This window comes from Syngnathoides biaculeatus, chromosome 12 (genome assembly GCF_019802595.1).
Source record: "Syngnathoides biaculeatus isolate LvHL_M chromosome 12, ASM1980259v1, whole genome shotgun sequence".
Classification (NCBI taxonomy): domain Eukaryota; kingdom Metazoa; phylum Chordata; class Actinopteri; order Syngnathiformes; family Syngnathidae; genus Syngnathoides; species Syngnathoides biaculeatus.
Window position 1 is genome coordinate 30234438 of NC_084651.1, and position 13034 is coordinate 30247471.

At 41.9% G+C, this 13034-nt stretch overlaps 1 protein-coding gene across 16 annotated transcripts in view; it reads left to right on the top strand.

The window, feature by feature from the left end:
* nvl (nuclear VCP like) overlaps positions 1-13034 on the top strand; it is a 167483-nt gene that overhangs the window by 135108 nt on the left and 19341 nt on the right. For 2 of the 16 annotated variants that reach the window (XR_009797372.1, XR_009797376.1), the window contains exons 19-20: positions 5052-5200; positions 5549-5608. The exons of 10 other annotated variants lie outside the window; for them this stretch is intronic. The gene's annotated coding sequence lies outside the window, so the exon portion shown is untranslated. Of the gene's footprint in view, positions 1-5051; positions 5609-7126; positions 13029-13034 lie in introns of those variants that run through there. 4 more of the 16 variants (XR_009797373.1, XR_009797377.1, XR_009797375.1 and 1 more) reach the window with 3 other exon arrangements.

Here is a 13034-nt window from a genome sequence, read left to right on the forward strand (position 1 = left end):
GTGAGGCGCAAGTGTGTGCCTCCTGATCAGCGCGTCCGCGCAGGGACCCGCACAACCAAGGCTTGACCGGCAGCACCATGACAGTTTCAGACAGAAGGCAGTCCCAGCCTTCTTAGCTTCAACTGCAGGTCTTATATCCACAGTTTAAGTTTTAAACCAGTGTGTTGAGTTTTTGGTTTGCTTTCCAAACGCCAACATTGCTGAGGTGTACACAATGTCAAGTATTCCCATCTTTCCTGGGCTTTGTTGCTCTGCCAGCCTGGTAGACACTTTTCTTGAGCTGTGGCAAACTCTGCTGCCTTTGATTGGTTTTGCATGTTCCTGGTGTTGATGTGTGGTCAGTCAGCTCTCTTTGAGTGACAGGTTCTTCTGGTCTGTAGTTCAACCTTGCTGCATACTAACAAGTGGTCCGTATTGCAGTCAGCGCTTTGGTAGCTGCGTGTTGTTTTGTCTTGCTATCTTGTATAACAAATAGACCAGACGTATTTCAAGGATTCAATCTTTACTCACAAGTTGTCAACCATGTACCGTTAACCAGGCGACTTCCGTATCTTCTATATACTATATATCCAGCTACTGAGCATGCCGGGTAATGTAGTTGTTATTCTCTCGAAACTATAACACCACATGCGTGAGCTCAACTCATGTGAGCCCGGAACGTCTGAGAACACGATCAAGTTGGTGATAGTGCTAGGAGGTGGGGTGTCTCCAGGAGACTTGATGTATTGGTTTATGGTGCTCATTCGTGATGGATCTATGTGCCTACACCACGCCAATCCACCCCTGGAGTCACCCAAAGTCTCGAACCCTCATGTACGAATTGGGCAACCATTTTTTTGGCCTCCGGAATGGCCCACGCCGGCCAAGCTGTTCCGCATCCTGCTAATAGGAGCCGCCATTGAGGTTAACCCCGGGCCTGTCCTGCCTCTGCTGCGTCTGCTCAAAACCGATCCATCGAAACATGACGTCTGTTTGCTAGACCAAGTGGAACAGTTGGTGCCACCTCACTCGATGCTCGAAATTAAGCTCGAGTCGGGACTGGACTGACCGCTACGTAGTGCCATGTTGCGCCACTCGTCCACCACCAGACTCAAACTGCCAAACTAAGCCTCGACAAGTTCCATCCGCGTTCCGCATCCTGCAGTTAAACTGCAACGAACTAGCGTCCAAGGCATGGAAATAGAGACTATATGTCGCGGAACGAGATCCTCTTTGTCGCTGTCCAAGAAACCAAGCAAACTCAGCGGTCAAATCTACACAAGATCAGCGACTATAGCATTCCACGAAACAACCACAACCAGGATGCTGGAGCCATTATCATCCATCGTAGCGTGAACTATCGTGTCGTCCAGCCACCTGCCACAAACGTGCCCATTATTGATCAACAATGTCTGGCCGTTCGGGTTGTTCAAAGTAGCCATTTTCAACTATTACGTCCCGTCGGCATCTTCCTGTCCAGCTGGCTACTCCGCATCAATTGGCCACCTACTCGCCGGCGACCACAACCTGGTCCTTGGCGACCTGAACGGTCACTCCCCGGCGTGCGACCCCCACCTCCCCAGTGACCGTCGTGGAGACGACCTTACTGACGAAATCGACTCATCAACGTTTGGAATTCTCAACGTCTCCGCCACTCGACTCACGGCACACTCCGTTAGCTCACTTGACATTAGTCTCGCTAGCTCCGACCTCTTAGCCAACTGCTTGTGGTCAGTAAAGACTTTGGTAGCGTCTGATCATCTCCCTATCATGATCACACTGGAAAGATCTGAGGAATTCGTCGTGTCGGAAAAACGTACCTACCTCAACTTTAAAAAAGGCAAAATGGGATAATTTTATGGCTTTCATCAAAGCCAACCTGGAAGATGCCCCTACCAATGTTTTTCCGGTGGAAAAACATTTCCGTACCATGGTGAATCGAGCGGCCAAACGATACGTTCCTTCCAGCCGTAGACCAAAGGTCCGCTTAAACTACCCTGCCTCAACAGCCTTTCTTGCCGATGAACATGACACTATCCGGCAAGCGGACCCATCCTATGCTCGACTTCCCAACATCAAATGCCAGATTAACCGTCTGGTGTCCGAGCACCGGCAAAATCAGTGGATTGAACAAATCGAAAAATCCAGCCTCCAGAGGCCTAAAAAGCTCCGGCCTACCATCAGAGCCTTGAGCAATCCAACCAAACGGCCAGACAACGCTGCCATCGAATTTATCTGTGTCCAATCAAAAAACGACGAGACGCATGTCAACGTTTCAATCGACAATTTGTTGAACATCCACCTTCCAACGGTTCCATTCGATCTACGTTGCACTCCCTCCAAGGAATGCCGTGCGAAAACCATCCTCGCTTCACAACGCCGCAAGTCCGAGCGGCCATCAAAGCGTCCAAAAACTCCAAGGCACTGGGGCTTGATGGCATATGCCCGGTGATGATGAACCACCTTGCACCGAAGGCTATTCAATACCTCACCGACATCTCCAAAATTTCATTGGCCACCCTGGACATTTCAACCATATGAAAACACGGCTGTCATGCCGCTTCCCAAACCAGGGACACCTATCGGTGACGGCAAGTTCTATCAACCAATCAGTCCGTTGTCTCCGCTGGCTTGAGCTTCTAATCCTCCCCGCCCTGAGCGAGTCGCTGACAACTGCCAGTCACCAGTATGGCTCCAATAAGCTGTTCACCACTTGGACCGTCGAACAGTCAATGAGACTGAACATCCAAATCGGAGGCAATTGGATTCTTACCATCCGTAATCCAAAAATCCTTGGCGTCACCTTCGATCCCTCGTTGACTTTTACATGAACACACAAAAATCATGCGCTCCAAACTCAATACGCTTTGCCGGCACCAAGTGGGGCCAGACTAAAGGAGACCATCCTGACGATGCATAAGGCCATCGGAAGATGGATCCTGAACTACGCAGCGCCTGTGTGGACTCCCAACCTGAAGCCAACTCCCTGGGACTCCCTCCAAGCAGCTCATAATACTGCCCTTCGAGCCACCACAGGCTGCCACAAAATGGCTTCCATCTATCACCTACACGCCGAGTCGAAAACCGAAACATAGCTGAAACTCCTTCCGGTATGCGAGCACAATGTGATGCTCAAGAAAGAATACGCGCTTCAGTGCTACCTCGCCGAACATCCTAATCACGAGATGACAAGGCAAGACGCGTGCCCCAGAGCGTTGCGCAAAACCATCCGAGATATCGAGCCATTGATCAAGCAGTTTATTCATCGGCCGTCCGTCGATGTCTTTTAAGAAAAGGTAGATAAAAGAGGGTTTAGAGAAAGAAAGACATCTGAAATATTTAAAGTGACCATTTTCTTCACAAAATATACTACTAAGGGTGCTATTGACCTGAGATTTTTTTTTTACTCGTTTGGAACAACCCAAGTAATCCATACATACAAAGAAAGTAGAATAAGACCAGAAAAGAAGTTGTGTATGATAATGTGAAATGACGCAGGCAAAAGGTATTGAACACATAAAGAAAAGGAGGTGCAAAAAAGCATGTAAACCCAATACAACACCTAAAATCCACCAATAATCAAACAGCAATGCAGCCCCTTGTCAGTGCAAATGAATATTAGTTGGTTCAGTCTTAAATGATGGCCTACAAAAAGGTCTCATTGCCAAGTTGTAAGTCAAGACACATTTCATATGTAAGAGAAAATGGCTCTCTCAAGACCATTGCAAACTAATTGATGCAGACTGAAATTGGAAATAACACTACTCACGGTCAATATTTAAAATCATTACAGATTAATTGAATAATTGGTGCTTAGGTTGTCTGCTGGCTGAACCGCTAATGCTATGTAGCAATATCCATCCATCCATCCATTTTCCTCATCACTTATCCAAGGGTCACGGGAGTGCTGGAGCCTATCCCAGCTGCCAATGGGCAGGAGGCAGGGTACACGCTGAATTGGTTTCCAGCCAATCGCAGGAAACATTGAGACACGCAACAATCGCACTCATAATCACACATGTCCAATTACTATAATGCATGTTTTTGGCATGTGTAAGGAAACTGTAACGCCCAGAGAAAAGCCACGCAGGCACGGAGAGAACATGCAGACTCCACACAGGGCGACGCCACGATCTGAACCACGGTCCTCAGAACTGTGAGGCCAGCGCATTACAGCTGCTCCACCTGTAGCATAAATACTCATACTTAAAATAAAACTACTTAGTAGCAAGCTAAATATCTTAGTTTTACCTTTGTAGGTAGAATAGATCAGCTTGAGAGCTGTGATATACTTTATATACATAAACAGTGTTCACTTTAATGTATTTTAAGCTTAACATTGATGCAAAGCAATAAGGTTTTATTTATTTAAATGGTATGGAATACAAAGTTATACTGTGCGGTGGGGGTGAGGAGTGGGGGCAATAATTTATGATGAGGTGGAAGCAGCAGATTGACCAAACAATATTTTCCCCTTTTCAGCTCAGACTCAAAGACTGTAGAATGTTGGAAATAAAAATAAAATAAAATTTAAAAAAAGGTACTAAGCACGACAATCAGTCATACCACAGTGGATGTATGCCATACAGTTAACAATCCTGCTTTTAATTAAATGATGCAGAGTGATTCCAAATGTTGAACTAAAATTCTCGGGAATTCACATGACTACTTAAAGAGTTATTTTTATTTATTTTTTTATCACATGAGGGTGACACTAAACTGTGAGGTTCAGTACATTGCTCAAACTATATTTCTGTTACATGCAACCTGTTGGTTAGTTTCTGTGCAGTCATCAAACCAAAGTGGGGGAGAGGAGAGTTGCTGTGACTGCTTTTGGAAGTTGGTAGACACTTGTGGGGGAGGGGAATGCACCTGCATGAGACGTTGCTTTTAATTAGTACGGAAGTTACAGAACTACATGGATTGACATGTAAGTCACCATGTTTATTTATACTAAAATGAACGATTGTTCAAGTTGGCGATGTTGGTGTCAGCTATATATGTTTGTTTTGCCTGAGGTAATATTTTTGAATCTCAACCGTCGAATTATCTTAATTTCCCTTCAACATGAGGTTTGCGGTGCTCTGAATTTCCTTGGTGGAAGTGAATGCATCGTCTAAAACACGATCAAGCTTGCTGCAGAACCAACGAGGCTTGTGAAAAGGTATTTATGTGGCGGTCTGGAAGAAAAACGAATGAAAACAACTTACATCTAATCGAGGTAAGACATATTTGATATTTCATCATACTAGGGTTAGTTTTTAATTGTCCGTGGGATTTTCCGGCAGAATAAAACTGTTGCTAACGTCAGCAAACCTTTCTATTTTTTTCCCCACTTTCATTCTGAGGACGTAAAACACACTAAATGTGCGAAGTTTTTAAGTTTTTTTTTAACAACTTTTCAATTGTTAATTAAACGTGTCCTTAGATGCATCACAAAAAATAAAACAGTGTCAGAAAATAAAAAAGTTGGTGTGTCAATAAACGTAAAGAGAGATTTTGAGAATTATATCTTTGCCTTATTCTCAGCAGTTTAAAATACGTCCTTTTTATATTACTCTATCTACAGATGAAGAAAAAGAAGACGAGACCAGAGTAGCAGGTACATTTCAACCGGGACATAATAAAGGTAACATTGAAATTTTTACATTATATATGAACCCATAATGTTCTATAAAAAAATAAAAACTTGAAAACATCATGTTGGTTGCCATGTTAACATACATTTTGTAACATAATGGCAAAATTTCACTCGTGATGATATACTTACTGTATCTCAGGAACTCCTGGATGGATTTGGCTGAAAATAATAATACGTAAAATGTGATGTTTGGGGCTGCACAGTAAATTCAACTTAATCTATAGATGCCTGAATTTGTACGACCTCCCCCTAAAAGCTACTCTTTTAGAATCTTTGACAACGATATCTGGGAAAATACCAATGATATGCGGTCAACAATTCTTATGTGCGTAAGGAATCATGCAAAAGGTGGGATTATTCCAAGCTGTCATCTTTAGTAGATATCACAGTCTCTGCAATAGAAGTATAAATTTCAAGTACAGAATTTGGACCAAGACCATTTTAACATCCACTTGGGTTATGTTTTCCCGATATTTACATTTTCTTAAAGATTAACATGGGATAACTAGGCTTTAAAAATATAATTTAAAAGGAGGCCTAAAAGGATAAAGGCTTAACTGAACGACTGATTTTACAGTTCAGTAATTCCTCGTTTTTCGTGGTTAGAGAACCACCCGTGAAAAGTAAAAAACCGCCAAGTCGGGGTAAATGGGTTTATTTATTTATTTGATTCATAGGTCCTTGTTGTTTCAATGGGGATGCTGCATTATACCCTATCAAGATGGCTTCCCGCTACAGTACTGAACTAATGTATGCAAGCTGTTTCATTTATTTATTTTTGCCTTCATTGGTCCATGTCATGGCGCATTGGTACGCAGCGATCCGGCTATTTTTTCTTCCTCTTTTTAGGGGGCGGGGGGGCTCAGATATTCGCGATGCACTGAATCCGCTATAGGTGATGCGCAAAGTAGAGAGGGTTTACTGTAATAGTTTTGTGCAATTGAAGAGTATTCAGACTTATTTTTGTTCTAATACAGCTCGCCATGATTTAAAAAATCTGGACATTTAGATGTTTTTTTCCCAGTGATTTTGTGATTTGTATTGAACTTTGAGGTTGGCAGTTCTGTACTACTGTCAAGAGGGTATCGCAGTAGTGTGTCTATAATTCTGTTACCATGTCTCTTTCGAAGCTCCCTGAAAATAATTTGTCAAAAACCATGAGTTCAAGTCACTGAAAATACACAAAATCTTACTCAATGAATTGTTTCTCATTATTTCTTGTTGGAAAAATAGTTACTGTACTTATTTTAAGAAAGGTTTAACTTCTCTACATAAAACAGAAGAGAAAGACTAAGATCTTTCTTTTCAGAAAACCTGTGTAAAATGGCAAAATGATTAAAAGTAAGTGGAGTAAAATATTTTCACTAGAATTAGGATAAATTCACTTAAGATTGTTTTTGCTATGTATATAGCACAGCAGACTTGTCATACTTTTACTGTTTATATAACAAAACAATTTTCAGTGTGGATGCCAGTACATTTCTTCATTTCTGATTTCTATTTCAGGTCCGGATCACATATTTTTTCCCAGAAAGAAATTTCATTAGAAGCCTTGTAGTTATGAAGCAAATGGAGCAGTATTGTGACAACTAGGAGCATAGTGTTATAATAAATTAAGATGTCATTTGACAAAAGCATTTTGTATTTCTTTGGGTTATCTCTGAGTTATATTAAAATTATTTTCATGATTTTAAACCTTTGTGTTTGAGATTTATTCCCCCCCAAAAAAACAAAAAAACCCAAAAAACTGAAATCTTGAGGGGGCAAATAGTTTTTCACGGCACTGTAGATGCAGAACCAATTCTCTGCAATTATGATTGGAGGGATATTCAAAATCAAATTCACAATTCAATTATGTCACAAAAAAGGGGAAAGTAGACATATATATATTTTTTAAACAACAATGGATACTAAATACTACAGTTGTATTAAAAAAGGTATTCTGCTATCAAGTCTTACATCTCACTTTCATTTTAAATAGGGGAAACTTACAATGGTGAATAAAAAAAACACATGGTATTTAATTTAGCTGCACGATATGTTGCTGAAATAAGTCTCCAAAATATGAGCAATACAGTGTCTTTTGTTTGAATAATATTGAGAGAGAAATTTTAAAATCAAACGTGTGTGTCATCAAATCTGCCTAGCAACAAGGGGCCAAGTCCACACAACTACATAAAAATAACATTGGCTTTTAGTTGGGTTTTTAGTTGGAGTGTTTTGCAATTTAAAGTGATATTCTGGCTCTCTAAACCCCTCTAGTGATGGCTATGTGAGTTGCATCATTCCAGCTATAGTGGAAGTGGTGGTCCTCACAATGAACTCAGAGAGTCATAGTCCACACAAAGTAGCAAAAACGTGTGTGTGTGTGTGTGTGCGTGCGTGCGTGCGTGTGTGAAAGCAGAACAAAGATTATATAGGGAATATTGGAAAGCTGCCGTTGGCGGACAAGTCTCAAAACAGGATCTAACTCATGTGACTAGACACCTAAGGCTGCTGAGTCTGCCGAGAACCAACTCTGTTGTGACTGGACACTCAAGCCAGGTGCCTGCGAAAAAAAACAACTCAATTTAAGGGAGTTCCTGGAACGGGGCCTTAGTGCAGGTGGCTGTCCTAACATAACCTTTCACATGACATCTGAGTATGTGGGCCAATGATTAAGGACAGGGCCCATAATGTGTGACTCAGAGGGTGGAGTCCTGCTTCACCAAGGGGTTCTATGGTCCAGAAAAGTTGAAGGATGGGCCACTGTCATGAGAGCGACCACTGGTTGACAGCGGACACAAACACAGGATGAACTATGGAATGTCCAGTGTAACGACGCGTCTAATTGGACGTTCACCTTGGCAAATGGGCATATAGTTTTTCACAGTGTTTGAGCCCCTGACCCACATGTTGTAATTTGTAATGCAGAAAGTCCGACATGACCGTCATGAGTGTCAAGTCCGTCAAATTGGAACATATGTTCCAGTGTGGTTGTGAAAATAAAATTTCCCTGATTTGTCATTACCGGTGATCTTACCGAGAAGACACCGAAATGGCTTCGTATCTTCTTTGTTCAACCGGTGGCTGGAGTCTCTCAGCGAGTCACAGATCGTGGTCGGAGACTGTTGAGGTCTAGTTGTCAAACTGGGTTTTGATCTGCAAGTTTTGATTATTGTAACAGGTGATACTTGGCCATCGCAGTGGTCAGTTATGTGCTTGCCCACCGTCTGTTGGACAGAACACTTTATTGCCCATTGAAGAGTGAGACGAATACACGGAGCAATCTGGGTGAGAACAGACTATCACAGCAGGCCGCTCTAGTATGACATGCATGTCCTATACAACAACAAATAGTCAATTGACTAATTATTGAGACATGACGAGATCACGGTAACAGTCACAGCGCAAGGGATTTCTAGTTATCTGGCAATGATGGTACACTTTTTTGACAATTGTGCAAAAGAATGCAGAGTCCTTTAGCATGTTGGGCAATTAGAATGTCTAAAAGAGCAATAGTCCAATGTAGTTACCACTGTGCAGAGGGTGTCAGGACTACAAGGAATGTATACAGTTTAAACTCACGAGTCGTGCAATAATCTCGGACAATGCTGATTCTGCAAATGTGTCACATAATCCTCAATCGATTGTACAAGTGGTGTTGATGCTACTCAGGCACGGGAGGCTAATATTGGTCAACAACGGATGTCCAAATGGTGGAGCATCATGAGACTACTCCACTGAGTGCATGACCAATGTATAATATATAATTGGCTTGACAGAATGTGCCAACAAGAAAACGGGAACAATAATGGCAGCATGTTGCAGTTCAATTCCTAGTTAGCTGTTTAAGTTAAGTTTAAGCTGTTTGTAAGATGGAAGAAACTGTTGTAATGTCTGATAGTTTTGATTTGGGAAGGAGCTGGAAAAGATGGTGACCAGGAAGGATTATGCGGGTCCGAGAGGATTTTGCTTGCTCTTGTCTTTGTTTGGATGGCATGCAATTTCTTACATGTGGTTGTGCCGAAAATCCTTTGAGGAGTTTCTATTGTCTGTTGCAGTCAGTTTGTCCTTTTTTGTGGCAGCACTAAACAAGGCTGCGATGGAATACCAATGAAATGTCTCAACAGCTCTTGTGGCAGGCCATGCTTCCTGAGAAGCTGCTGGAAGCACATCCTCTCCTTCAGCTTTTTTTTTTTTTAGGATGGAGTTGTTTCCCACTTCAGGTCCTGAAAGACCGTTATTCCCAGGAACTAAAAGGTCTCGACGGTTGACACAAGGCTGTTGGACAACATGAGGGCCAGCTGTGGTTAACAATGCCTCCTTTACATGCTTTCAGTTCCAGGTTGTGTCGTCCACCCCAAAGGTCAAGCCTCCCCACTTCCTGTCGATACACAGACTCTCTCCCCTCTGTGACGTTTCGTCCGCTTCCTTTGTGAAAGTCTGGGGTAGATTCCCTGTTGGTTAGCAAGTCTTCCCCTGTGTATGTGAGTCCAGACAAAAAACACAAAAACAAAGACAGTACTAGAGAGCAACTAACCTGTTGAGGCTCAGCGATGGATGGCACAAGGTGCTATGTTAAAATTGGCAGGAAAGAACTAACAAACCAGCAGCAAATCCCTATGTGGTTTTGCAGACCCAAACAACTTTATCGCTTGAAAAATCAAAGTGTTCAATTGGTCTCAACGTTTTAACAGGAGGTTGTCAGTCGCAGGGTAGCGTTTACATGGCAAACGGAGGGCTTGGATATCACGTCGTGTACACAAAGATGGGTGCTATAGGGATTTGCGAGTTTGGACCCAACGCGTGTTCACGAGTCGAGGAAGATATGACCAATGATTAGAAAAAGTTAACAGCAAATGGATTTATTACAAAGGAATGTGCAGTACAGACGTCCGGGTCTTATCTAGGTATCTGCCACACACGAGACGTGTGTCTTCTGGCAGGCCAACCAAAGAAGAAGACAAAAGCTGCCCGGTAACACAAGGTTTTTATATGTATGGATCCATGGTAAAAGTGGCTGCCCCCCGCAGTCTGGTCCTGGGCCGGTATGGTAACTTTACGCTCCTTATCTGGTGTTGTACGTCTCCACGGCAACGCCTGGGAGAGGAGGATGGCCCCAGCTGGTTTTATGCATACAAAGATCAAGGACAACCACCGGCTCCACAACACATCCTTGTATGATTAGCAAATGGACAACACTGTCTTTTGATAAAATGTATAAGGTCATATTTAAGCAAATAATGAAAGTGCAATAAAAGTAAAATAGTCTTCTCTGCTCTCTGTAGCCATGCACATGGCGACTGCGTGATCCAATACACAAAGCAGAAAGAGAAAATGGCAGTCGTCACAGAAGCCATGTTTTCCACCACGCAAAACAATTAACACTGAAGTTAGCTGAAAGGCTATTCTTAGTTTTCTTACAGTACTAGTATTATAATGCTGTCTACGGGGACAGGAGCAACCTACCCAGAGATTTCGTTTCAGCATACCAAAAGTATCGCATAGAATGTCCCACCTAAAATGGCGGACGTCGAGATTTTATTGAAAATATATTTTGTGTGTCTTGAGTTCATTTTTCCAACTTCTCAGCCTCACACCGGCTACACCTGTATGTAGCTTATATAGGTTGAATGAAAACGAAATTTATTAGTATTTATTAAGTTGAACGCGAGTGTTCCACTGGACAGGATAGTGTCATTCTTAAAGGGGAAATCCAGTGCTTACATTAACAGTGTATCCAATAGGTCATGTAATATATACCCTATTTTGACAATGTGATGTTAAATCCTCTCTCATTTAATAGTGTTTTGAGAAGATTTTAATCGAAAACTACGAATTTTCAGGGGCGCTGCCATTTTTGCAAGTCACATGATCTACGTAGGCATATGTGACGTGTGCCGTGCGATTCCACACACTGGATTACATGACACACCATCATGCCCAGCGCTGATTTCTCATCTGATGAAGAAATAGCACTATCGGTTCATCAGGAAGACGGAGCAATAGTTCCATACAGATTTGAACCTGTGGATGTAATTAATGTTCAATCTTCGGATAGTTCTTCGGGCGCAATGATGCTGAGTCTCACTACTCAGAGACCTACGCGCGACATAAGTGCGTAAACAAAGGCCCCCGGGAGGGGGGGCCAGACTCAGTGTCATTCCCATCCGAAGAACCATCCGCAGCTGCCAGCTCAGAGCTCCCGTCTATAAAAGCGCACCTCGTCTTTATGTATAACATTCAGTAAAAATAAACAACAAGCCTTTTATATTAATCTGTCTAAAAATCGTGAAAAATGCTACACTATGAATTAAATGAAATAATTAAACTGTGGTCTGTTTTTGGATAAGGGCCTCCCAATCAGTAGACAACGGTGAAAAGATACAGTCGACACTGTATCTTAAGTGCAGAAATTTTGGGGTCGTCTGAAGTATTTTTTGGGATGCTAGAGAAGACAAGGTTATCCCGCATGCTTCTTGATTGAATATCCAATGTGGTTTCTTTCAAGAGTTTATATTACAATATGAAAGTTTGTAATTCCTCATGGGATGCTAGAGAAGACAAGGTTATCCCACATGCTTCTTGATTGAATATCCAATGTGGTTTCTTTCAAAAGTTTATATTACAATATGAAAGTTTGTAATTCCTCAAAACCAGTCGATCATGTTTGACTGAGGCATGGCAATATCTCATTTTAAATCCTTCCCTTGGTGCTGTGTGAATTCCAAACTTGGGAGTTAGGTGAGCTCCTAGCGAAGAAACTCAAGTGAAATTGACAATTTCTTATCGGTCAAGAGAGGACTCGTCTGTATCTCTCTCGTAAATCGTCAGTTGCAGTGGATTAATTAATTAAATTTTTTATATTTTTTTTCCCCACTTCAGCGACAAATTGGTACGACCAATTTGGTCTTCCTTTGCCAAGTGATTTGTTGGCATTTTACTTCGCTGCACGTATGACAAGTTACAGGTGCTAGCGAAGCTGGCAAAAGAAATGAAAAAAGAATGAAACGACCATCTACTCGTAAAAGAATTTATTTTTCTTGGAATCACTATTGTTTCATTCTATGCAAGAGACACTGTCATGTTTTTTTGTCTTTGGAAGATCACACTGCCTTTTGCATTGTCACAGCATGCTGCTCATGGTAAAAGCCCTCCCGCTGCCTCATTCTGAACGAGGAGCTTGAGTTGGTTCTCATCTCGACACCTTGATTTTTTTTTTTTTTTCTTTTTAATGATTCTGATGAACCACGATTCAAAAGAAATATCTATTAATTGGTTAATTTGCATAAAATTTGTATTTTAACCTTTGTCGAATTCCAAATTATTTCTGTGTCCACCGTGGGATTTTCTTTCATGAACAGATGGGTAAAAACTATTTTGTCATGTATATATTTATTCATTAATGTATGTATTTATTTTTAATCTTCAG